Source organism: Arachis hypogaea, chromosome 10 (assembly GCF_003086295.3).
Source record: "Arachis hypogaea cultivar Tifrunner chromosome 10, arahy.Tifrunner.gnm2.J5K5, whole genome shotgun sequence".
NCBI classification, from domain to species: Eukaryota; Viridiplantae; Streptophyta; class Magnoliopsida; order Fabales; family Fabaceae; genus Arachis; species Arachis hypogaea.
In genome coordinates this window covers 76,302,410-76,329,628 of record NC_092045.1, presented here as the reverse complement: position 1 = coordinate 76,329,628, position 27,219 = coordinate 76,302,410, and the positions used below count along the sequence as shown (strand labels likewise).

The 27,219-nt window shown below is 40.5% G+C and overlaps 2 non-coding genes across 2 annotated transcripts; one reads left to right on the top strand and one right to left on the bottom strand.

Moving 5' to 3' along the window:
- Positions 1–3,746: 3,746 nt before the first annotated feature.
- On the top strand, positions 3,747–3,854 carry LOC112719451 (small nucleolar RNA R71). The gene has a single exon (XR_003161753.1). It is a non-coding gene; the product is annotated as a small nucleolar RNA R71 (small nucleolar RNA).
- Positions 3,855–25,796: 21,942 nt separating this feature from the next.
- Positions 25,797–25,904, bottom strand: LOC112718869 (small nucleolar RNA R71). Its single transcript, XR_003161196.1, has one exon. It is a non-coding gene; the product is annotated as a small nucleolar RNA R71 (small nucleolar RNA).
- Between the last annotated feature and the right edge of the window lie 1,315 nt (positions 25,905–27,219).

Sequence of the window (27,219 nt, the reverse complement as noted above, 5' to 3'; positions counted from 1 at the left end):
GGAAAATAAAGAACAAGGAATTTAAGGAACGGGTCCACCTTAGTTATGGCGGCTCTTTCTTCCTCTTGAAGATCCTATGGAGTGCTTGAGCTCCTCAATATCTCTTCCTTGTCTTTGTTGCTCCTCTCTCATGATTCTTTGATCTTCTCTAATTTCATGGAGGATGATGGAGTGTTCTTGATGCTCCACCCTTAGTTGTCCCATGTTGGAACTCAATTCTCCTAGGGAGGTGTTTAGTTGCTCCCAATAGTTTTGTGGAGGAAAGTGCATCCCTTGAGGTATCTCAGGGATCTCATGATGAGTGGGATCTCTTGTGTGCTCCATCCTCTTCTTAGTGATGGGCTTGTCGTCATCAATAGGGGTGTCTCCCTCTATGTCAACTCCAACTGAATAACAGAGGTGACAAATGAGATGAGGGAAGGCTAACCTTGCCAAGGTAGAGGACTTGTCCGCCACCTTATAAAGCTCTTGAGCTATAACCTCATGAACTTCTATTTCTTCTCCAATCATGATGCTATGAATCATGATAGCCCGGTCTATGGTAACTTCGGACCGGTTGCTAGTGGGAATGATTGAGCGTTGAATAAATTCCAACCATCCCCTAGCCACGGGCTTGAGGTCATGCCTTCTTAATTGAACCGGCTTCCCTCTTGAATCTCTCTTCCATTGGGCGCCCTCTTCACATATGACTGTGAGGACTTGGTCCAACCTTTGATCAAAGTTGACCCTTCTAGTGTAAGGGTGTTCATCTCCTTGCATCATGGGCAAATTGAATGCCAACCTTACACTTTCCGGACTAAAATCCAAGTATTTCCCCCGAACCATAGTAAGATAATTCTTTGGATCCGGGTTCACACTTTGATCATGGTTCTTGGTGATCCATGCATTGGTATAGAACTCTTGAACCATCAAGATTCCGACTTGTTGAATGGGGTTGGTAAGGACTTCCCAACCTCTTCTTCGGATCTCATGTCGGATCTCCGGATATTCACTCTTTTTGAGTGAAAAAGGGACCTCGGGGATCACCTTCTTCAAGGCCACAACTTCATAGAAGTGGTCTTGATGCACCCTTGATATGAATCTCTCCATCTCCCATGACTCGGAGGTGGAAGCTTTTGCCTTCCCTTTCCTCTTTCTAGAGGTTTCTTCGGCCTTGGATGCCATAAATGGTTATGGAAAAACAAAAAGCAATGCTTTTACCACACCAAACGTAAAAGGTTTGCTCGTCCTCGAGCAAAAGAAGAAATAAGAAAGTAGAAGAAGAAGAAATGAGGAAGAAGGGAATGGCTTTGTGTTCGGCCAAAAGGGGGAGAAGTGGTGTGTATGTTGTGTGAAAATGAAGGAGTGAAGGAGGGTTTATATAGGAGTGGGGGAAGGGTAGGGTTCGGTCAAGTGAGGGTGGGTTTGGGTGGGAAAGTGGTTTGAATTTGAATGGTGAGGTAGGTGGGGTTTTATGAAGGATGGATGTGAGTGGTGAAGAGAAAGAAGGGATTTGATAGGTGAAGGGTTTTTGGGGAAGAGGTGTTGAGGTGAGCAAGGATTGGTGTTGTGATGATTGGTGAAGAAGAGAGAGGGTGGTGGGGTAGGTGGGGATCCTGTGGGGTCCACAGATCCTGAGGTGTCAAGGAAAAGTCATCCCTGCACCAAATGGCAAGCAAAATCTTGTTTTGTGCCAATTCTGGCGTTAAACGCCGGGCTGGTGCCCATTCCTGGCGTTTAACGCCAGCTTCTTGCCCTTTTCTGGCGTTTAACGCCAATCTGGTGCCCCTTTCTAGCGTTAAACGCCCAGAATGGTGCCAGACTGGGCATTAAACGCCCAACAGCTAGCCTCACTGGCGTTTAGACGCCAGTGGGTTCTTCCTCCAGGGTGTGCTGTTTTTCCTTCTGTTTTTTTCATTCTGTTTTTGCTTTTTTCATTGATTTTGTGACTTCTTATGATCAACAACCTACAAAAAATATAAAATAACAAAAGAAAATAGATAAAATATAACATTGGGTTACCTCCCAACAAGCGCTTCTTTAATGTCAGTAGCTTGACAGAGGACTCTCATGGAGCCTCAGAAATGCTCAGAGCTATGTTGGAACCTCCCAACACCAAACTTAGAGTTTGAATGTGGGGGTTCAACACCAAACTTAGAGTTTGGTTGTGGCCTCCCAACACCAAACTTAGAGTTTGACTGTGGGGGCTCTGTTTGGCTCTGTTTTGAGAGAAGCTCTTCATGCTTCCTCTCCATGATGATAGAGGGATATCCTTGACCCTTAAACACCAAGGATTCTTCATTCACTTGAATGATCAACTCTCCTCTATCAACATCAATCACAGCCCTTGCTGTGGCTAGGAAGGGTCTGCCAAGGATGATGGATTCATCCATGCACTTCCCAGTCTCTAGGACTATGAAATCAGTAGGGATGTAATGGTCTTCAACTTTAACCAGAACATCCTCTACAAGTCCATAGGCTTGTTTTCTTGAATTGTCTGCCATTTCTAGTGAGATTTTTGCAGCTTGCACCTCAGAGACCCCTAACTTCTCCATTACAGAGAGAGGCATGAGGTTTACACTTGACCCTAAGTCACACAAGGACTTCTTGAAGGTCATCGTGCCTATGGTACAAGGTATTGAAAACTTCCCAGGATCCTGTCTCTTTTGAGGCAGTTTCTGCCTAGACAAGTCATTCAGTTCTTTGGTGAGCAAAGGGGATTCATCCTCCCAAGTCTCATTTCCAAATAACTTGTCATTTAGTTTCATGATTGCTCCAAGGTATTTAGCAACTTGCTCTTCAGTGACATACTCATCCTCTTCAGAGGAAGAATACTCATCAGAGCTCATGAATGGCAGAAGTAAGTCCAATGGAATCTCTATGGTCTCATTTTGAGCCTCAGATTCCCATGGTTCCTCATTGGGGAACTCATTGGAGGCTAGTGGACGTCCATTGAGGTCTTCCTCAGTGGCGTTCACTGCCTCTCCTTCCTCCCAGAATTCGGCCATGTTGATGGCCTTGCACTCTCCTTTTGGATTTTCTTCTGTATTGCTTGGAAGAGTACTAGGAGGGAGTTCAATAATTCTCTTGCTTAGCTGACCCACTTGTCCCTCCAAATTTCTAATGGAAGACCTTGTTTCAGTCATGAAACTTTGAGTGGGTTTGATTAGATCAGAGACCATGGTTGCTAAGTCAGAGTTATTCTGCTTAGAACTCTCTGTCTGTTGCTGAGAAGATGATGGAAAAGGCTTGCTATTGCTAAACCTGTTTCTTCCACCATTATTATTGTTGAAACCTTGTTGAGGTCTCTGTTGATCCTTCCATGAGAAATTTGGGTGATTTCTCCATGAAGGATTATAGGTGTTTCCATAGGATTCTCCCATGTAATTCACCTCTTCCATTGAAGGGTTCTCAGGATCATAAGCTTCTTCCTCAGATGAAGCCTCCTTAGTACTGCTTGGTGCATTTTGCATTCCAGACAGACTTTGAGAAATCATATTGACTTGTTGAGTCAATATTTTGTTCTGAGCCAATATGGCATTCAGAGTGTCAATCTCAAGAACTCCTTTCTTCTGACTAGTTCCATTGTTCACAGGATTTCTTTCAGAAGTGTACATGAATTGGTTATTTGCAACCATTTCAATCAGCTCTTGAGCTTTTGTAGGCGTCTTCTTCAGATGAAGAGATCCTCCAGCAGAGCTATCCAAAGACATCTTGGACAGTTCAGAGAGACCATCATAGAAAATACCTATGATGCTCCATTCAGAAAGCATATCAGAAGGACACTTTCTGATTAATTGTTTATATCTTTCCCAAGCTTCATAGAGGGATTCTCCTTCCTTCTGTCTGAAGGTTTGGACTTCCACTCTAAGCTTACTCAATTTTTGAGGTGGAAAGAACTTTGCCAAGAAGGCATTGACTAGCTTTTCCCAAGAGTCCAGGCTTTCTTTAGGTTGAGAGTCCAACCATGTCCTAGCTCTGTCTCTTACAGCAAAAGGGAATAGCATAAGTCTGTAGACCTCATGGTCAACCCCATTAGTCTTGACAGTGTCACAGATTTGCAAGAATTCAGCTAAAAACTGATGAGGATCTTCCAATGGAAGTCCATGGAACTCGCAATTCTGTTGCATTAGAGAAACTAATTGAGGCTTAAGCTCAAAGTTGTTTGCTCCAATGGCAGGGATAGAGATGCTTCTCCCATAAAAGTCGGGAGTAGGTGCAGTAAAGTCACCCAGCACCTTCCTTGCATTGTTGGCATTGTTGTTGTTTTCGGCTGCCATATGTTCTTCTTCTTTGAAGATTTCTGTTAGGTCCTCTACAGAGATTTGTGCCTTGGCTTCTCTTAGTTTACGTTTCAAGGTCCTTTCAGGTTCAGGATCAGCCTCAACAAGAATGCTTTTGTCTTTGCTCCTGCTCATAAGAAAGAGAAGGGAACAAGAAAATGTGGAATCCTCTATGTCACAGTATAGAGATTCCTTTAGGTGTCAGAGGAAAAGAAAAGTAGAAGACAGAAGTAGAAAATTCGAACTTATCAAAGGATATGGAGTTCGAATTTTGCATTAAGGAATAGTGTTAGTCCATAAATAGAAAGATGTGAGAAGAAGGGAAGTAATTTTCGAAAATTGAGTAAAAGATTTTGAAAACATTTTTGAAAAACACTAATTGATTTTCGAAAATGAAAGTGGAAAAGAAATCAAGTGATTTTTTGAAAAAGATTTTGAAATTAGAAAAAAAAAAATTGATTGAAAACTATTTTGAAAAAGATGTGGTTAAGAAGATATGATTAGTTTTAAAAAGGTGTGATTGAGAAGATATGATGTGAAAAGTATTTTAAAAAGATTTGATTTTGAAAATTAAAAACTTGGCTAACAAGAAAAGATATGATTCAAACATTAAACCATTCTCAACAGAAAAGGCAACATACTTGAAATGTTGAATCAAATCATTAATTGATAGCAAGTATTTATTTTTTTTTTTAAAATAGAAAGAAATTGGTTTTGAAAACATTTGATTGAAAAGATTTGATTTGAAAAAGATTTGATTTTGAAAAACTTTGAAAACTTGAAAAAAATTTGCATTGAAAACAAAATCTTCCCTCTTGTGCCATCCTGGCGTTAAACGCCCAGAATGGTGCACATTCTGGCGTTTAACGCCCAAAACACTACCTTTTTGGGCGTTAAACGCCCAACCAGGTACCCTGGCTGGCGTTTAAACGCCAGTCTATCCTTCTTCACTGGGCGTTTTGAACGCCCAGCTTTTTCTGTGTAATTCCTCTGCTGTATGTTCTGAATCTTCAATTCTCTGTATTATTGACTTGAGAGGACACAAACTAAAAATATTTTTTGGATTTTTAATAATCAAAATGCAACTAAAAGCAAATAACAATGCATGCAAGACACCAAACTTAGCAGTTTGTATACTACTGACATTAACAGAATGAGAATGCATATGAGACACATAAACACTCAAGTCAAGAGAATTCAAAGATTAGAGTAAGAAATCATCAAGAATTATTTGAAGATCCTTAAGACACATGAATGAATGCATGCAATTGACACCAAACTTAACATGAGACATTAGACTCAAACAAGAAACATACAATATTTTTGGATTTTATAGTTTTGTAAATTTTTTCTTTTTTTCTTTTTTTTTCGAAAATTAAGTGGAAAAAGGTATCAAAATTCTCAATGAGAATTCCAGGAATCAGTGCAATGCTAGTCTAAGACTCCGGTCCAGGAATTAGACATGGCTTCACAGCCAGCCAAGCTTTCAAGGAAAGCTTCGGTCCAAAACACTAGACATGGCCAATGGCCAGCCAAGCCTTAGCAGATCACTGCTCCAAAAGCAAGATTGATAGAAATCATCAAGCTCTTGTGATGATAAGTTGAAACCTCGGTCCAATGGAATTAGACATGGCTTCACAGCCAGCCAGATTTCAACAAATCATCATGAAACTCTAGAATTCATCTTCAAGAATTTCGAAAAAAATACCTAATCTAAGCAACAAGATGAACCTTCAGTTGTCCAAACTCAACAATCCCCGGCAACGGCGCCAAAAACTTGGTGCACGAAATTGTGATCAATACTTTTCACAAATCAAATAATCCCCGGTAATGAATCCAAAAACTTGGTGTTCAATACCATGGCATAAACACAACTTCGCACAACTAACCAGCAAGTGTACTGGGTCGTCCAAGTAATAAACCTTACGCGAGTAAGGGTCGATCCCACAGAGATTGTTGGTATGAAGCAAGCTATGGTCACCTTGTAAATCTTAGTCAGGCAAACTCAAATGGGTATAGTGATAAACGCATAAAACTTAAAGATAAAGATAGAGATACTTATGTAATTCATTGGTAGGAATTTCAGATAAGCGTATGAAGATGCCTTGCCTTCTGTCTCTCTGCTTTCCTACTGTCTTCATCCAATCCTTCTTCCTCCTTTCCATGACAAGCTCAAGCAAGGGTTTCACCGTTGTTAATGGCTACCTCCCATCCTCTCAGTGGAAATGTTCAACGCACCTTGTCACGGCACGGCTATCCATCTGTCGGTTCTCGATCAGGCTGGAATAGAATCCAGTGATTCTTTTGCGTCTGTCACTAACGCCCCGCCCTCAGGAGTTTGAAGCACGTCACAGTCATTCAATCATTGAATCCTACTCAGAATACCACAGACAAGGTTAGACCTTCCGAATTCTCTTGAATGCCGCCATCAGTTCTAGCCTATACCACGAAGACTCTGATCTCATGGAATGGCTGGCTCGTTTGTCAGGCGAGCACTCGGTTGTCAGGCGATCAACCATGCATCGTGTATCAGAAATCCAAGAGATATTCACCCAATCGAAGGTAGAACGGAGGTGGTTGTCAGTCACACGTTCATAGGTGAGAATGATGATGAGTGTCACGGATCATCACATTCATCAAGTTGAAGAACAAGTGATATCTTAGAACAAGAACAAGCGGAATTGAATAGAAGAACAATAGTAATTGCATTAATACTCGAGGTACAGCAGAGCTCCACACCTTAATCTATGGTGTGTAGAAACTCCACCGTTGAAAATACATAAGAACAAGGTCTTGGCATGGCCGAATGGCCAGCCTCCCAAAGAGTGTTCAATCATAAAAACATGATCAAAAAGCTCCTAAATACAATAGTAAAAGGTCCTACTTATAGAGAACTAGTAGCCTAGGGTGTACAGAGATGAGTAAATGACATAAAAATCCACTTCCGGGCCCACTTGGTGTGTGCTTGGGCTGAGCAATGAAGCATTTTCGTGTAGAGACTCCTCTTGGAGTTAAACGCCAGCTTTTATGCCAGTTTGGGCGTTTAACTCCCATTTTGGTGCCAGTTCCGGCGTTTAACGATGGAATTCCTGAGGGTGACTTTGAACGCCGGTTTGAGCCATCAAATCTTGGGCAAAGTATGGACTATCATATATTTCTGGAAAGCCCAGGATGTCTACTTTCCAAAGCTGTTGAGAGCGCGCCAATTGGGCTTCTGTAGCTCCAGAAAATCCACTTCGAGTGCAGGAAGGTCAGAATCCAACAGCATCTGCAGTCCTTTTCAGTCTCTGAATCAGATTTTTGCTCAGGTCCCTCAATTTCAGCCAGAAAATACCTGAAATCATAGAAAAATACACAAACTCATAGTAAAGTCCAGAAAAGTGAATTTTAACTAAAAACTAATAAAAATATACTAAAAACTAACTAGATCATACTAAAAACATACTAAAAATAATGCCAAAAAGCGTACAAATTATCCGCTCATCACATACCTTGCCAAGAGATTTTATAATTATTAATTTATTTTTCTTGCCATTTAAATAACATGTTCCTTATTTTAAAAACCCAAAATTATACTGTTTTCTTTAACCAATAATAAATCATACCTCCCTGCAATTCCTTGAGAGACGACCCGAGGTTTGAATACTTCGGTTATAAATTTTATTGGGTTTTGTTACTTGTGACAACCAAAACTTTTGCACGAAAGGATCTCTGTTGGTTTAGAAACTATACTTACAACGCGATTATATTAGTGAATTTCTTTACCGATAGAAATCCGATCGTCAAAATGGTACCGTTGCCGGGGAATTGCAAATGTGTGCCTTATTATTGGTTATTGTAAATATTTTCTTTTCTTGTTTAATTATTTTTGTTTTTGTTTTTAATTTTTATTAGTTACTATGAGTTCTCACCCCCCATCGCTTTGAGTTTGGTTCTAATAGTGTTGAAAGGAATGGAAGCTATAACAGGAACATGCATCAAGGTCAAAACAATCAAAGATGGACGGAGCCACGAGGATCTGATCAACCCGTTAGGCAACAACACCTTCCAAGATACCATGGACCACGACCGTTCCAGAATGCATGTCAAGACAATAGTTATGGTGGACCCTTTCGTGACAACCAACACCCACCAAATTACTATGGTCAAGAGCCATTCCGAGGTGTATACCAAGATGACAGATATAGTGGACCCCCTGTGGCTACCAACAAGCCCCATCATATGCCTATGAACCACCTTCTCAACACAGCTTTGAACCACCACACTCACAAGCCCCCTACCACCATTCATCTCCATATGGCCCTAACCCATATCCACACCAATTCCAATCCAATTACTCTTAAGAACCACCACTTCCTTATGCACTATGTCCATATCCATCAACCCAAGAATCTATCAAGGAACGTCTCAAGGAAACAGTAGAAAAATTTCCTGCAACCCTTCACCAATTGAATCAAGCGATAAATCGATTACCTCCCCGACGTTTGGACACTCAAAGAACTACCATGGCTCCATGTGGACAATCTAATGAAGAACATAGCATGAAGGAGATACTAGAAACTCCAGTAGACAGTACGGAGCATGACTTTGTACTGGAACAAGTGGAGGAAGCTGTCATTATAGAAGAAGAAGAGTTGGTTGAAGACTTAGGAGACGCTGAACCTCTATGGGAATCCAGAATTGAGGAGAATTTCATCAAGAAATTTGCGATCGATGCTAAGGAGGAGAGTGCACAACCCCCAAAGCAGGTATCTTATGAAGAACTGGACGGAACAACTCAAGAAGCAGGTTTCCTTGATGATGATAATCACAAGTCAAGTTCTCCTAGTAATGAACTTGCATCCGCAAGTGAATTCTTTGAGATAGAAGAATCTTCCCCAAGTGAATACGAAGATGATGCAGAGGTAGACTTTTCTCAACCTCCGAATTATGACTCAAGTAATGAGGAAGATATTGAAGACTTTGATCAAGACATGGTTGCAGTTGAAGAAATTCACAAAAAAGTGGAAGAATTCACAGAAGACTACAAGGGAGTAGAGCTTGCAAAACCACTGGAAACACCTATCCCAAGGCCATTACCGCCCAACACAAACTTCAAGTGGGTAAAACCCTTAGCTTTTATCTTTACTTTTCCACTTGAATATGGTTTACTTGAAACAGATGGCCAGCTTATAGCTCTTTGCGGCTTTAAGAGTAAAAGGGAAATGACTTGCACTCAGAGCTGGTATGCAAGATTCAATGAGGTTTCACACTTCAACTTGAGGAGCAAGGATTGGTACAGAGTTCGATTAATTGGGTCTCGGAAGATTTTTGGTCATCTTGGTGAGAATACAACTTCCAAACCACCCGGCTGGAAAAATATAAATCGAGACAAAGACGGGTGCAAAAGCAAGGTTTGGGATCTTGGAATCTGTTCTGACATTCATCACTCCGAAAGCCTGAGAACCTGTTTGAAACTGCTCAAGGGCTTTACATGCCTTGTTTGGGACCCCGGAGGCTGTTGGAATTCCAAACATTGGTGGAGATTTTTGGATGAATACAAGCACAAGCCACCATAACAGGAAGCTCATCCAATGTCCAACTTAAGGACTTTAACCAAAAGTGCTAGGTGGGAGACAACACACCGTGGTATGATCGTTCCATTTTCAATTTTATTTCGTTTTGTTTGTTTTTGAGTTTTCTTCTATTTTATTTTATTGAACCTATAATTATTCATAGCATCCACATTAGCATTGCATTTTCCATCCTGCATATATATATATATATATATATATATATATATATATATATATATATATATAACAAAAAAAAAACACGCACGCGACACGTAAGCGTCGCTGACGCGTCTGCGTCACAAGTGCATTAGGAAGAAAAGAAAAGTGAACAGAAAGTCACGCGAGAGCATGGCTGGAGGCGTGCCTCAGGCACAAATATGCTCACGCGACCGCGTCGCTGACGCGTTCGCGTCGTTTGCGAAATAGCCTCCCCACACGTCCATGTCACCCACGCGAATGTGTGGCCCTGTAAAATTGATGTAAATGGGTGCATGGCAGAGAGTTATGATGGAGTAGGGCTGGACTCGTGCTAGAAGCACAAGCCCTACCATGCGAACGTGTGCCTCACGCGTCCGCATCGTTTTTCAAAAATGGCCATTCACGCGATCACGTCACCCAGATTTTTGGCAAAATGAGTTTGAAACAGAGAGTTGCGTGAACGCGAGGCTGCACTCGCGCCAATCGCACAAATCAGGCCACGCGATCGCGTGACCCACGTGTCTGCGTCACCTAACCTTATCGCACACCACGCGACCGCGTCCCTCATGCGTCCGCGTCGCCTGCGCCACACAACTTATCCAGATTAGCGCCAATTATCTTATCTTTTCTTTTCTAATCCTAATTTCTTCTATCTTTTCTTACTTTATCTCTTTAACTTCTCATCCCTCTTCACTTCAATTCTATTTTACTTAATTTATTTGTATATCTCATTCATTGCATTTTAATTTTGTGCATATTTTTCTTTTCTTTTCTAAATTTATTATTTTGCTATTGGTGTTACTTGTTCATATTCAACTATTGCGTCTTTTCTGATATTATTTTGGTACTAAGTGACTTGTTTTACACTGTTGGGTAATATTATTTAAGTCAATGCTAATTTTTTATGATAATTGTATTAATTTTGCATTGACATGAAATTATATTATCTTTCATTACCCACACTCCTCCCCTTTGTTACGAATTTTGCACCATTGGTATGCCATGTGCTTCTATTATTTTATCACTTGTATGTTGTAGCTACCATGTAATTGAGACCCTCATTATTTGGCATTAACCCACCCAGACTTTATTTATTTTCTTATCTTTATTTCTGGGTTACTTTTTCTTCTTTTTCCTCTTCTTTCAGGCTGGCCACCGAGAAAGGAAAAAAACTTCTATATGGGACAACAGACAAGTCCATCTGCACAATCTCTAGAGAAAGGCATCAGTTCTAGCAGCCCGTCCACCTGCACATCTCAGCATGCACCGAGGACGGTACAATCTTTAAGTGTGGGGAGGTCAATACGGTTAGTTATTTTCTTCTCAACACCAATGTTTTATTTTATTTAGTACATTGTTGCATTTGCATGTTGCATTTCATGTTTGTTGATTTTATGTATTTAGCTACTGCTTGGTTAAAGTAATGAGTTTCTTTTTAAGACCATATTTTTGAAAAAATTTCACTAATTTAAATCAAAACTTTTGTGTTAAATTTGTTTGGAAGTTGTATTTGGAACATGGTTTTTTGAGCCAAAGAACACACAACCTGTGAGATTTTGAGCTTAATTACATGGTTACATTATTTAACCATAATATTTTATTCTTGTGTGTTTTCTTCTCTATGATTGCAATCTTTACTTTGTTTCAGTCTATATGCCCATTATTTAGTGTATTTACATGCTTGCATATGATTGAGGCCATTACTTGTTTTTGCTCACTTATCCTAAAATAACCTACCCTTCCATTTACCTTTGTTAGCCACCTTGAGCTTTTTAATCCCTTTTTGTTCTATAACCACATCACTAGCCATAAGCAGAAAAATAATTAATTACCCTAAATTGAATCTTTGGTTAGCTTAAGATAGAGATGGTGCATCAACTAAATGTGGGAAAACTGTGGGAACATGGGTTAATATGGGAATGTATTATGTTTCTAATTTATTCGAATATTGGGAATTTGGGAACCTACTCATGTAAAACCAGAAAAATTAAAAATCCATGTACATTGATAAGTTATGTTCCAAAAAAAAGTGAATAATGGGATAAAATTACCCCAATGTTAAGCTTTAATAAAGATCCATGCACATGTGATAAAAGTAAAGAAATATAAAAAATTTGGTACATGAGTATGGGAATTATACAAAAGTGGGAATTATGGGTAGTTGGGTGTGATTTTTAGAATTACATAGAGTGTGTATGTATGTTAGGTGAAAGCTTAGGTTAGTCAAAGATTCATATTATAGCTCACTTAGCCATACATATATCATCATCCTTACCTTAGCCCCATTACAACCCTGAAAAGACCTCATGATGTTTGCATTGGTATGCTAAATATTTGTTGATTGGTTAGATGAAGAACAAGGTTGAGAAAGCATGACTAGGGAAGAGTAGAGTGATTGACCCTAGACACTTGAGAGTTAGAGTGATATACACTACCAGAAAGGATTCAGTGCTTGATTCTATGTTCCCTGCTTTCATGAGATATCTTCTTACAAGTTTACTTGTTTTCACTGTATAATTTGAATTAGTAGAATTTGGTTTGTATTTGTCTTGGAGAACTTGTTTGCTTTTAACCAAGTAGATAGAGACGTCTTAGCATGTAGTTGCATTTACATTCATAGGTTGCATTGCATGAGTCTTGCCTTTTCCCTACTCAGTTATTTTATCTCCTTAAGCTAAGCATGAGGACATGCTAATGTTTAAGTGTGGGGAGGTTGATAAACCACTATTTTATGGTTTATATTGTGTTTAATTGAGTGGTTTTTATCAAATTCTTTCCCACTTATTCATATGATTTGCATGATTTTACAATTCCTTCCTAGTTTAGTTCTATGGTTGAAAACTTGCTTCCTAGAGATCTTTTAATTACGTATTTTAATTCTCCTTTATACCATTCGATGCCGTGATCCGTGTATTAAGTGTTTCAGGCTTCATAGGGCAGGAATGGCTTAGAGAATGGAGAGGAAGCTTGCAAAAATGGAAGGAACACAAGAAACTAAGGAGATGACCAGCGAACACTGATAGACCCCGTTTTGACGGTGGTGCACGAAATTGCAATCACACTTTTGCAACCCCGCACAACTAACCAGCAAGTGCACTGGGTCGTCCAAGTAATACCTTACGTGAGTAAGGGTCGATCCCACGGAGATTGTCGGCTTGAAGCAAGCTATGGTTATCTTGTAAATCTTAGTCAGGATATCAGAAATTATCAGGATTGATTGTGAAAAGTAAAAGAACATGAAATAAGTACTTGTTTTGCAGTAATGGGGAATAGGTTGAGGTTTTGGAGATGCTCCATCTTCTGAATCTCTGCTTTCCTACTGTCTTCTTCTTCAAGCACGCAAGGCTCCTTCCATGGCAAGCAGTATGCAAGGGTTTCACCGTTGTCAGTGGCTACCTCCCATCCTCTCAGTGGAAATATTCAACGCACCCTGTCACGGCACGGCTATCCATCTGTTGGTTCTCAATCAGGCCGGAATAGAATCCAGTGATTCTTTTGCGTCTGTCACTAACACCCCGCCTTCAGGAGTTTGAAGCTCGTCACAGTCATTCAATCATTGAATCCTACTCAGAATACCACAGACAAGGTTTAGACCTTCCGGATTCTCTTGAATGCCGCCATCAGTTCTAGCTTATACCACGAAGATTCCGGTTAAAGAATCCAAGAGATATCTACTTAATCTAAGGTAGAACGGAGGTGGTTGTCAGGCACACGTTCATAGTTGAGAATGATGATGATTGTCACGGATCATCACATTCATCCGATTTGAGAACAAGTGATATCTTAGAATGGAAGCAAGCATGATTGAATGAAAAACAGTAGTAATTGCATTAATCCATCAAGACACAGCAGAGCTCCTCACCCCCAACCATGGGGTTTAGAGACTCATGCTGTGGAAGGTACATAAAGAAACGTGTAAAGTATCATGAGGTCCAGATACAATGTCCAAAGATCCTATTAATAGTAAGCTAGTAACCTAGGGTATACAGAAATGAGTAAATGACGTAAAAATCCACTTCTGGGTCCACTTAGTGTGTGCTTGGGCTGAGCGTTGAAGCTTTCATGTGTAGAGACCTTTTCTGGAGTTAAACGCCAGCTTTCATGCCAGTTTGGGCGTTTAACTCCAGTTTTCATGCCAGTTCCAGCGTTAAACGCTGGAAATTCTAAGGCAGATTTGCAATGCCGGTTTGGGCCATCAAATCTCGGGCAAAGTATGGACTATTATATATTGCTGGAAGGCCCAAGATGTCTACTTTCCAACGCCGTTGAGAGCGCGCCAATTGGGCTTCTGTAGCTCCAGAAAATCCACTTCGAGTGCAGGGAGGTCAGAATCCAACAGCATCTGCAGTCCTTTTCAGCCTCTGAATCAGATTTTTGCTCAGGACCCTCAATTTCAGCCAGAAAATACCTGAAATCACAAAAAAACACACAAACTCATAGTAAAGTCCAGAAAAGTGAATTTTAACTAAAAACTACTAAAAATATACTAAAAACTAATTAAATTATACTAAAAACATACTAAAAATAATGCCAAAAAGCGTATAAATTATCCGCTCATCACAACACCAAACTTAAATTGTTGCTTGTCCCCAAGCAACTGAAAATCAGAATAAGATAGAAAGAAGAGAATATACTATAGACTCCAAAATATCAAGGAAACTTAGTTCCAATTAGATGAGCGGGACTAGTAACTTTTTGCCTCCGAACAGTTTTGGCATCTCACTTTATCCTTTGAAGCTCAGAATGATTAGCATCTATAGGAACTCAAAACTCAGATAGTGTTATTGATTCTCCTAATTAAGTATAATGATTCTTGAACATAGCTAGTGTATGAGTCTTGGCTGTGGCCCAAAGCACTCTGTCTTCCAGTATTACCACCAGATACATACATGCCACAGACACATAATTGGGTGAACCTTTTCAGATTGTGACTCAGCTTTGCTAGAGTCCCCAATTAGAGGTGTTCAGGGTTCTTAAGCACACTCTTTTTGCCTTGGATCACAACTTTATTTCTTTCTTTTTCTTTTTCTTTCTCTTTTTTTTTGAAAATTTTTTTGTTTTTGTTTTTGTTTTTTTTTTTTTTTGAATCACTGCTTTTTCTTGCTTCAAGAATCAATCTGATGATTTTTCAGATCCTCAATAACAGTTCTCTTTTTCCTTCATTCTTTCAAGAGCCAACAATTTTAACATTCTCAAAACAACAAATTCAAAAGACATATGCACTGTTCAAGCATTCATTCGGAAGACAAAAATTATTGTCACCACATCAAACTAATTCAACTAGTTTCAAGGATAAATTCGAAATCCTGTACTTCTTGTTCTTTTGTGATTAAAGCATTTTTCATTTAAGAGAGGTGATGGATTCATAGGACATTCATAGCTTTAAGACATGAATTTTAAATTTTATTAGTTATGAATTAAGAACAAAACTCAAAGATAGATATAAGATGAGACTAAAAAAAATAGAAAACAAAAATTTAAACTAGGCTCCTAATAATAGAGGTTTTCACAGAGTTAGGACTCAACAACCTTGATTTTGAGAAGTGGATGCTCCCTCAAATTGAGGGGAGAATTTCTAGCGTTTCAGCTCTTAGAGTTCACGCCCCTGCTTCTCTTGTTCCTTCAGCAATTTGCAGAGCATGCAGTTCTGATTCTGCTGTTCTTCCTTAAGTTGCTCCATAGTCTCTTGCAACTTGGTGATAGATGCTTCTAGGCTGGCCCAGTAGCCAATTTCAGGGAATTCAGGGAGGAACTCCTGCGCCCTCCTTTTGATAGAGTTGTCTTGCATTTGTCCTTCCATTGACTTCTTGGTGATTGGATGTTCAATGGGTATGAATTCATCTACTCCCATCTTCACCCCAGCCTCTTTACAGAGCAAGGAGATCAAGCTTGGGTAAGCCAATTTGGCTTCAGTGGAATTCTTATTTGCAATTGTGTAGATCTCACAAGCAATCACATGATGAACCTCCACTTCTTTTCCAAGCATAATGCAATGAATCATCACTGCTCTCTTGATAGTGACCTCAGAACGGTTGCTAGTGGGCAGTATGGAACGCCCAATAAAGTCTAGCCAACCTCTTGCAATTGGTTTGAGGTCTCCCCTCTTGAGTTGGTTTGGGACACCCTTTGAATTGGTTATCCACTTAGTTCCAGGGAGGCATATGTCCTCTAGAACTTGATCCAACCCTTTATCTGCTCTCACCATTCTCCTATTAAAGGATTCAGGATCATCCTGTAGTTGAGGCAGTTTGAAGATTTCTCTTATTTTGTCCAGATGGAAGTACATAACTTTCCCTCTGACCATGGTTCTGTAGGTATGGTAAGCAGTCCCAGTCATTCTCTGCTTATCTGTTAGCCACAGATTTGAGTAGAATTCCTGAACCATATTCCTTCCAACCTTTATCTCAGGATTGGTTAGAACTTCCCATCCTCTATTTCGAATTTGCTCTTGGATCCCCGGATATTCATCTTCTTTCAGATCAAATTTAACTTCCGGGATCACTGACCTCAGACCCATTATCTTGTGATAATGGTCTTCATGTTCTTTGGTTAAGAACTTCTCTTGATTCCAAAGATTCTTTGGATTATTCTCTTTCTTTCCTCTTAAATTGGTTTGTTTTCCCTTAGGAGCCATGATCTTGATGAATCTTGGCTTAGTGATCACGGAAAAGCACACCAAACTTAGAGGTTTGCTTGTCCCCAAGCAAAAGAAAGGAAAGAAGAGAGAGAGGAGAAGAGCAAATTCGAATGGTGTGGGGGAATGAGGAGGCCAAACGTATTTTTATAAGGGGGGGAAGAGATTTCGAAAAATTGAAAGGGAATTTGAGAAGATATGGAGAGAATTTGAGAGAAGGGTGAGTTTTTGAACAAGATTTGGGATTGATTTGAGAGATTTGAAGAATGATTTTTGATTTTTGAAGGTTTTAAAGTGGATGATGAAAGGTTGAGATTTATTTATGTAGAAAAGTATGGGTAAGAAAAGGAAAGTTTGAAAAAAATTTGATTGGAAATCAAAATCTTGGTCCCCCACCTTTCTGGCATTAAACGCCCAGAATGGCACCCATTCTGGCGTTTAACGCCCATTTGTTGCCCATTGTGGGCGTTTAACGCCCAGCCAGGTGCCCTGGCTGGCGTTAAACGCCAGAATTCCCTTTATCACTCGGCGTTTTTCTAAACGCCCAGGATGCTGCACACCTGGCGTTAAACGCCCAGAATGGTGCCCATTCTGGCGTTTAATGCCCAAAATGCCCCTTACTGGCGTTTTTTCGCCAGTAAGCTCTTTTTCTCTGCTTTTTGCACTGAATCCTTCTATAACTCTGTGAATTCCTTCATTTTTGATACTTGCCTTTGTAAAAACAAAACATATAACCTGCTAATGACTGGGTTGCCTCCCAGCAAGCGCTTCTTTACTTCTTTAGCTGGACCTTTACTGAGAATCACTCAAGTCTCAGTTTCGAGCATTCCTGCTCAAAATTGCTTTCAAGATAATGCTTGATTCTCTGTCCATTAACAATGAACTTTTTGTCAGAATCAATATCCTGAAGCTCAACATATCCATATGGTGACACTCCTGTAATCACATACGGACCCCTCCACCGGGATTTGAGTTTTCCTGGAAACAATCTGAGCCTTTAATAGCAGAACTTTTTGTCCTGGCTCAAAGACTCTGGATGACAACTTCTTGTCATGCCACTTCTTTGCCTTTTCCTTATAGATTTTTGCATTTTCAAAGGCATTGAGTCTGAACTCTTCTAACTCATTTAGCTGGAGCAATCTTTTTTCACCAGCTAACTGAGCATCCATGTTTAGGAATCTGGTTGCCCAGTAGGCTTTATGTTCCAGTTCCACGGGCAGATGACAGGCCTTCCCATACACCAGTTGGTATGGAGAGGTTCCTATAGGAGTCTTGAATGTTGTTCTGTATGCCCACAGAGCATCATCCAAGCTCTTTGCCCAATCCTTTCTTCGGGCTATCACAGTCCGTTCCAGGATTCTTTTTAGCTCTCTGTTAGAGACTTCAGCTTGCCCATTTGTCTGTGGATGATACGGAGTTGCCACTTTGTGGCTAATTCCATATCTAACCATAGCAGAGTATAGCTGTCTATTGCAGAAATGAGTGCCCCCGTCACTGATTAGTACTCTGGGAACACCAAATCTGCTGAAGATGTGTTTCTGGAGGAATTTCAGCACGGTCTTGGTATCATTAGTGGGTGTAGCAATTGCTTCTACCCACTTAGATACATATTCCACTGCCACCAGAATGTAAGTGTTTGAGTATGATGGTGGGAATGGACCCATGAAGTCAATTCCCCATACATCAAACAATTCTATCTCTAATATCCCTTGTTGAGGCATGGCATATCCGTGAGGCAAGTTACCAGCTCTTTGGCAACTGTCACAGTTACGCACAAACTCTCGGGCATCTTTATAGAGAGTAGGCCAGTAGAAGCCACATTGGAGGACTTTAGTGGCTGTTCGCTCACTTCCAAAATGTCCTCCATACTGTGATCCATGGCAGTGCCATAGGATCCTTTGTGCTTCTTCTCTGGGTACACATCTGCGGATCATTCCGTCTGCACATCTCTTAAAGAGATATGGTTCATCCCAGAGGTAGTACTTGGCATCTGAAATTAATTTCTTTCTTTGCACTCTGCTGTACTCCTGGGGTATGAACCTCACAGCTTTATAATTTGCAATATCTGCAAACCATGGAACTTCCTGAATGGCAAAGAGTTGCTCATCTGGGAAGGTCTCAGAGATCTCAGTAGAAGGGAGGGACGCCCCAGCTACTGGTTCTATTCGGGACAGATGATCAGCTACTTGGTTCTCTGTCCCTTTTCTGTCTCTTATTTCTATATCAAACTCTTGCAGAAGCAACACCCATCTTATAAGCCTGGGTTTTGAATCCTGCTTTGTGAGTAAGTATTTAAGAGCAGCATGGTCAGTGTACACAACCACTTTGGATCCTACTAGATAGGATCTAAACTTGTCAATGGCATAGACCACTGCAAGTAACTCTTTTTCTGTGGTTGTGTAATTCTTCTGTGCGTCATTTAGAACACGGCTGGCATAATAAATGACGTGCAGAAGCTTGTTATGCCTCTGTCCCAACACTGCACCAATGGCATGGTCACTGGCATCACACATTAGTTCAAATGGCAATGTCCAATCTGGTGCAGAGATGACTGGTGCTGTGACCAGCTTAGCTTTCAGGGTCTCAAATGCCTGCAGGCACTGTGTGTCAAACACAAATGGTGTGTCAGCAGCTAGCAGGTTACTCAAAGGTTTTGCAATTTTCGAAAAATCCTTTATGAACCTTCTGTAGAATCCTGCATGCCCCAGAAAGCTTCTGATTGCCTTAACATTGGCAGGTGGTGGTAATTTTTCAATTACCTCTACCTTTGCCTTATCCACCTCTATTCCCCTGCTTGAAATTTTGTGCCCAATGACAATTCCTTCAGTCACCATAAAGTGACATTTCTCCCAGTTTAAAACCAGGTTAGTCTCTTGGCACCTTTTCAGGACAAGTGCTAGGTGGTTAAGACAGGAGCTGAATGAGTCTCCATATACTGAGAAGTCATCCATGAAGACTTCCAGGAATTTCTCCACCATATCAGAGAAGATGGATAGCATGCATCTCTGAAAGGTTGCAGGAGCATTACACAGACCAAAAGGCATCCTTCTGTAGGCAAACACGCCAGAAGGGCAAGTAAATGCTGTTTTCTCTTGGTCCTGAGGGTCTACTGCAATTTGGTTGTAACCTGAATAGCCATCCAAAAAGCAGTAATAATCATGACCAGCTAGTCTTTCTAGCATTTGGTCTATGAATGGTAAAGGAAAATGATCCTTTCTGGTGGCTGTATTGAGTCTTCTGTAGTCAATACACATACGCCACCCTGTGACTGTTCTTGTAGGAACCAGTTCGTTTTTTTCATATGAACCACTGTCATGCCTCCCTTCTTGGGGACAACTTGTACAGGGCTCACCCAGGGGCTATCAGAAATAGGATAAATAATCCCAGCCTCTAGTAATTTAGTGACCTCTTTCTGCACCACCTCCTTCATGGCAGGATTTAGCCTCCTCTGTGGTTGGACCACTGGTTTGGCATTATCCTCCAACAGGATCTTGTGCATGCATCTGGCTGGGCTAATGCCCTTAAGATCACTTATGGACCACCCAAGAGCTGTCTTGTGTGTCCTTAGCACTTGAATCAGTGCTTCCTCTTCCTATGGATTTAAAGCAGAGCTTATAATCACTGGAAAAGTGTCACCCCTTCCCAGAAATGCATACTTCAGGGATGGTGGTAGTGGTTTGAGTTCAGGTTTGGGAGGCTTATCCTCCTCCTGAGGAATTTTCGAAAATTCCTTTGTTTCCACTGATTCTTCTTGATCAGGTTGAGCATCCTTGAAGATGTCCTCAAGCTCTGATTCTAGGCTTTCAGTCATATTGACTTCTTCTACCAGAAAGTCAATAATGTCAGCGCCCATGCAGTCATTTGGTGTGTCTGGATGCTGCATAGCTTTTACAGCATTCAACTTGAACTCATCCTCATTGACTCTCAGGGTTACTTCCCCTTTTTGTACATCAATGAGAGTTCGTCCAGTTGCTAGGAAAGGTCTTCCTAGAATGAGAGTTGCACTCTTGTGCTCCTCCATTTCCAGCACCACAAAGTCAGTTGAAAAGGCGAATGGCCCAACCTTGACAATCATGTCCTCTATTATGCTTGATGGATATTTAATGGAGCCATCAGCAAGTTGGAGGCATATCCGGGTTGGTTTGACTTCCTCAGTCATCCCAAGCTTTCTGATAGTGGATGCAGGTATTAGATTGATGCTTGCTCCAAGATCACACAGGGCTGTCTTGGTGCAAGCACCTTCTAATGTGCATGGTATCATAAAGCTTCCTGGATCTTGAAGCTTTTCTGGTAAGCTTTTTAGAATGACTGCATTGCATTCTTCAGTGAGAAACACTTTTTCAGTTTCTCTCCAATCCTTCTTATGACTTAAGATTTCTTTCATGAATTTAGCATAAGAAGGTATTTGCTCAAGTGCCTCTACAAACGGAATCTTCATTTCAAGAGTCCTTAGGTAGTCTGCAAAGCGGGCAAATTGCTTATCCTGTTCCGCTTAGCGGAGTTTTTTAGGATAAGGCATCTTGGCTTTATATTCTTCAACCTTAGATGCTGCAGGTTTATTCCTTACAGAAGTGGTTGAAAAAGCCTTGTTAGAGGGATTACTGTCAGCACTCTCAGGTGTCTGATCTTCCCTTGGCGTCTGAACGCCAGGATTGGGTGGAAAATGGGTGTTTAACGCCAACTTTTCCCCCTTTTCTGGCGTTTGAACGCCAGACCTGGGCAGGGAATGGGCGTTTAACGCCAGCTTTCCCCCCTTTTCTGGCGTTTGAACGCCAAAAGTGTTCCTCTCTGGGCTCTTACTGTCCTCAGAGGGATTTTGAACAGTGGTTTGGTTATCCTCTGTCGATTGTTCCTTGTTTGGCTTTTTGCTCTTTTGAGCAGTGTTATTCAGTGTCTTCCCACTCCTTAGTTGAACTGCTTGACATTCCTCTGTTATCTGTTTAGATATTTGCTATTTTGCTTGATTCAACTGCAGTTCTATGTTCTTGTTAGCAACTTTAGTTTCATGGAGCATCTCTTTAAATTCTGCTAACTGTTCTGTCATCAGGAGCAATTGTTGATTAAGCTCAATCATCTGTTCTTGAGGATTAGGATCAGTGGCTAGTGCCATGACTTCCTCCTTTGGAGAGAACTCATTGCTAGAATACAAATATTGGTTTCTAGCAACAGTGTCTATAATCTCTTGAGCCTCTTCAATTGTCTTCCTCATGTGTATAGATCCACCAGCTGAGTGGTTGATGAGCGGATAATTTGTATGCTTTTTGGCATTGTTTTTAGTATGTTTTTAGTATGATCTAGTTAGTTTTTAGTATATTTTTATTAGTTTTTAGTTAAAATTCACTTTTCTGGACTTTACTATGAGTTTGTGTGTTTTTCTGTGATTTCAGGTATTTTCTGGCTGAAATTGAGGGACCTGAGCAAAAATCTGATTCAGAGACCAAAAAGGACTGCAGATGCTGTTGGATTCTGACCTCCCTGCACTCGAAGTGGATTTTCTGGAGCTACAGAAGCCCAATTGGCGCGCTCTCAACGGCGTTGGAAAGTAGACATCCTGGGCTTTCCAGCAATATATGATAGTCCATACTTTGCCTAAGATTTGATGGCCCAAACCGGCGTTCAAAGTCACCTCAAGAAATCCCAGCGTTAAACGCTGGAACTGGCACCCAAATGGGAGTTAAACGCCCAAACTGGCACTAAAGCTGGCGTTTAACTCCAAGAAGAGTCTCTACACGAAAATGCTTCATTGCTCAGCCCAAGCACACACCAAGTGGGCCCGGAAGTGGATTTTTATGTCATTTACTCATTTCTGTACACCTTAGGTTACTAGTTCTTATAAGTAGGACCTTTTACTATTGTATTAGAGGACTTTGGTAGCTATCTTCATTTTTATGCTATCTTAGATCATTGGGAGGCTGGCCATTCGGCCATGCCTAGACCTTATGCTTATGTATCTTCAACGGTGGAGCTTCTACACACCATAGATTAAGGTGTGGAGCTCTGCTGTACCTCGAGTATTAATGCAATTACTATTGTTCTTCCATTCAATTCCGCTTGTTCTTTATCCAAGATATCACTTATTCTTCAACCTGATGAATGTGATGATCCGTGACACTCATCATCATTCTCACCTATGAACAAGGTGACTGACAACCACTTCTGTTCTACAAGCAACCAAGGCTCTAGTGAATATCTCTTGGATTCTTTAACCGGAATCTTCGTGGTATAGGCGAGAACTGATGGCAGCATTCAAGAGAATCCGGAAGGTCTAACCTTCTGTGGTATTCTGAGTAGGATTCAATGATTGAATGACTGTGACGTGCTTCAAACTCCTGAGGGCGGGGCGTTAGTGACAGACGCAAAAGAATCACTGGATTCTATTCCGGCCTGATTGAGAACCGACAGATGAATTCCGCTATGCTGTGACAGAGCATATGCAATCGCTTTCATTGAGAGGATGGGAGGTAGCCACTGACAACGGTGAAACCCTTGCTTAAGCTTGCCATGGAAAGGAGTAAGAAGGATTGGATGAAGACAATAGGAAAGCAGAGAGACGGAAGGGAAGGCATCTTCATGCGCTTATCTGAGGTTCCTACCAATGAATTACATAAGTATCACTATCTTTAGCTTTGTGTTTATTTTCGTTCATCACCCATATACATTTGAGTTTGCCTGACTAAGATTTACAAGATGACCATAGCTTGCTTCAATACTAACAATCTCCGTGGGATCGACCCTTACTCACGTAAGGTTTATTACTTGGACGACCCAGTGCACTTGCTGGTTAGTTGTGCGAAGTTGTGTAATGTCATGGTACTGAACTACCAAGTTTTTGGGGTTCATGACCGGGGATTATGAGAGTTGTGAAAAAGTATTGTTCACAATTTCGCGCACCAAGTTTTTGGCGCCGTTGCCGGGGATTGTTCAAGTTTTGAGCAAGCTTTTGGTAACATCAGTGCCACGATCCGGCAACAACACCAAGTTTTTGGCGTTATTGCCAGGGATTGTTCAAGTTTGGACAACTGACGGTTCATCTTGTTGCTTAGATTAGGTATTTATTTTTTTTTCAAAATTCTTGAAGATGAGTTCCAGAGTTTCATGATGATTTGTTGAAATCTGGCTGGCTGAGAAGCCATGTCTAATTTCATTGGACCGAGGTTTCAACTTATCACCACAAGAGCTTGTTGATTTTTATCAATCTTGCTTTTGGAGCAATGATCTGCTAAGGCTTGGCTGGCCTTTGGTCATGTCTAGTGTTTTGGACCGAAGCTTTCTTTGAAAGCTTGGCTGGCTGTGAAGCCATGTCTAATTCCTGGACCGGAGTCTTAGACTAGCATTGCACTGATTCCTGGAATTCTCATTAAGAATTTTGATACCTTTTTCCACTTGATTTTCGAAAAACACAAAAAAAAATTAAAAAAATCATAAAATCCAAAAAAATTTCTTGTTTGAGTCTAGTGTCTCATCTTAAGTTTGGTGTCAATTGCATGCATTCATTCATGTGTCTTAAGGATCTTCAAGTAATTCTTGATGATTTTCGTGCTCTAATCTTTGAATTCTATTGACTTGAGTGTTTTGTGTGTCTCATATGCATTTTCATTTTGTTAGTGTCAGTAGTATACAAACTGCTAAGTTTGGTGTCTTGCATGCATTGTTATTTGATTCTTGTTGCATTTTGGTTTGTCCTTATTATTAAAAATCCAAAAATATTTTTAATTTGTGTCTTTTCAAGTCAATAATACAGAGAATTGAAGATTCAGAACATACAGCAGAGGAATTGCACAGAAAAAGCTGGGCGTTCAAAACGCCCAGTGAAGAAGGACAGACTGGCGTTTAAACGCCAGCCAGGATACCTGGTTGGGCGTTTAACGCCCAAAAGGGTAGTATTTTGGGCGTTAAACGCCAGAATGTGCACCATTCTGGGCGTTTAACGCCAGGATGGCTAGAAGGGAAGATTTTGTTTTCAAATCAAATTTTTTCTAAGTTTTCAAAATCTTTTCAAAATCAAATCTTTTTCAAATCAATTTTTCAATCAAATCTTTTTCAAAAATCAATTTCTTTCCATACTTACTATCAATTAATGATTTGATTCAACATTTCAAGTATGTTACCTCTTCTGTTGAGAAAGGTTTAATGTTTGAATCATATCTTTTCTTGTTAGTCAAGTTTTTAATTTTCAAATCAAATTTTTTAAAATGTTTTTCAAATCATATCTTCTCAATCACATTTTTTTTAAAACAATCATATCTTCTTAACCACATCTTTTCCAAAATAGTTTCAATCAAATCTTTTTGATTTCTAATTTCAAAATCTTTTTCAAAAATCACTTGATTTCTTTTCCATTTTCATTTTCGAAAATTAAATAATGTTTTTCAAAAATGTTTCCAAAATTTTTCACTTAATTTTCGAAAAATTACTTCCCTCCTTCTCACATCCTTCTATTTATGGACTAACACTATTCCTTAATGCAAAATTCGAACTCCATCTTCTTTGATAAGTTCGAATTTTCTACTTCTGTCTTCTACGCTTCTTTTCCTCTGACACCTAAAGGAATCTCTATACTGTGACATAGAGGATTCCACATTTTCTTGTTCCCTTCTCTTTCTTATGAGCAGGAGCAAAGACAAAGGCATTCTTGTTGAGGCTGATCCTGAACCTGAAAGGACCTTGAAGAGAAAGCTAAGAGAAGCCAAAGCACAACTCTCTTTAGAGCACCTGAACGAATTCCTCAAGGAAGAAGAACTCATGGCAGCCGAAAACAACAACAATGCCAACAATGCAAGGAAGGTGCTGGGTGACTTTACTGCACCTACTCCCGACTTCTATGGGAGAAACATCTCTATCCCTGCCATTGGAGCAAACAACTTTGAGCTTAAGCCTCAATTAGTTTCTCTAATGCAACAGAATTGCAAGTTCCATGGACTTCCATTGGAAGATCCTCATCAGTTTTTAGCTGAGTTCTTGCAAATCTGTGACACTGTAAAGACTAATGGGGTTGACCCTGAGGTCTACAGACTTATGCTATTCCCTTTTGCTATAAGAGACAGAGCTAGAACATGGTTGGATTCTCAACCTAAAGAAAGCCTGGACTCTTGGGAAAAGCTAGTCAATGCCTTCTTGGCAAAGTTCTTTCCACCTCAAAAATTGAGTAAGCTTAGAGTGGAAGTCCAAACCTTCAGACAGAAGGAAGGAGAATCCCTCTATGAAGCTTGGGAAAGATACAAACAATTAATCAGAAAATGTCCCTCTGACATGCTTTCTGAATGGAGCATCATAGGTATTTTCTATGATGGTCTCTCTGAACTGTCCAAGATGTCTTTGGATAGCTCTTCTGGAGGCTCTCTTCATTTGAAGAAGACGCCTACTGAAGCTCAAGAACTGATTGAAATGGTTGCAAATAACCAATTCATGTACACTTCTGAAAGAAATCCTGTGAACAATGGGACTAGTAAGAAGAAAGGAGTTCTTGAGATTGACACTCTGAATGCCATTTTTGGCTCAGAACAAAATATTGACCCAACAAGTTAATATGATTTCTCAAAGTCTGTCTGGAATGCAAAATGCACCAAGCAGTACTAAGGAGGCTTCATCTGAGGAAGAAGCTTATGATCCTGAGAACCCTTCAATAGAAGAGGTGAATTACATGGGAGAACCCTATGGAAACACCTACAATCCTTCATGGAGGAATCATCCAAATCTTTCATGGAAGGATCAACAGAGACCTCAACAAGGTTTCAATAACAATAATGGTGGAAGAAACAGGTTTAGCAATAGCAAACCTTTTCCATCATCTTCTCAACAACAGACAGAGAGCTCTAAGCAGAATACCTCTGACTTAGCAACCAAGGTCTCTGATCTGATCAAAACCACTCAAAGTTTCATGACTGAAACAAGGTCCTCCATCAGAAATTTAGAAGGACAAGTGGGTCAGCTGAGCAAGAAAATTACTGAACTCCCTCCAAGTACTCTTCCAAGCAATACAGAAGAAAATCCAAAAGGAGAGTGCAAGGCCATCAACATGGCCGAATTTGGAGAGGAAAGAGAGGCAGTGAACGCCACTGAGGAAGACCTCACTGGACGTCCACTGGCCTCCAATGAGTTCCCCAATGAGGAACCATGGGAATCTGAGGCTCAGACTGAGACCATAGAGATTCCATTGAACTTACTCCTGCCATTCATGAGCTCTGATGAGTATTCTTCCTTTGAAGAGGATGAGTATGTCACTGAAGAGCAAGTTGCTAAATACCTTGGAGCAATCATGAAGCTAAATGACAAGTTATTTGGAAATGAGACTTGGGAGGATGAACCTCCTTTGCTCACCAAAGAACTGGATGACTTGTCTAGGCAGAAATTGCCTCAAAAGAGACAGGATCCTGGGAAGTTTTCTATACCTTGTACCATAGGCACCATGACCTTCAAGAAGGCCTTGTGTGACTTAGGGTCAAGTGTAAACCTCATGCCCCTCTCTGTAATGGAGAAATTAGGGATCTTTGAGGTGCAAGCTGCAAAAATCTCACTTGAGATGGCAGACAACTCAAGAAAACAAGCCCATGGACTTGTAGAGGGTGTTCTG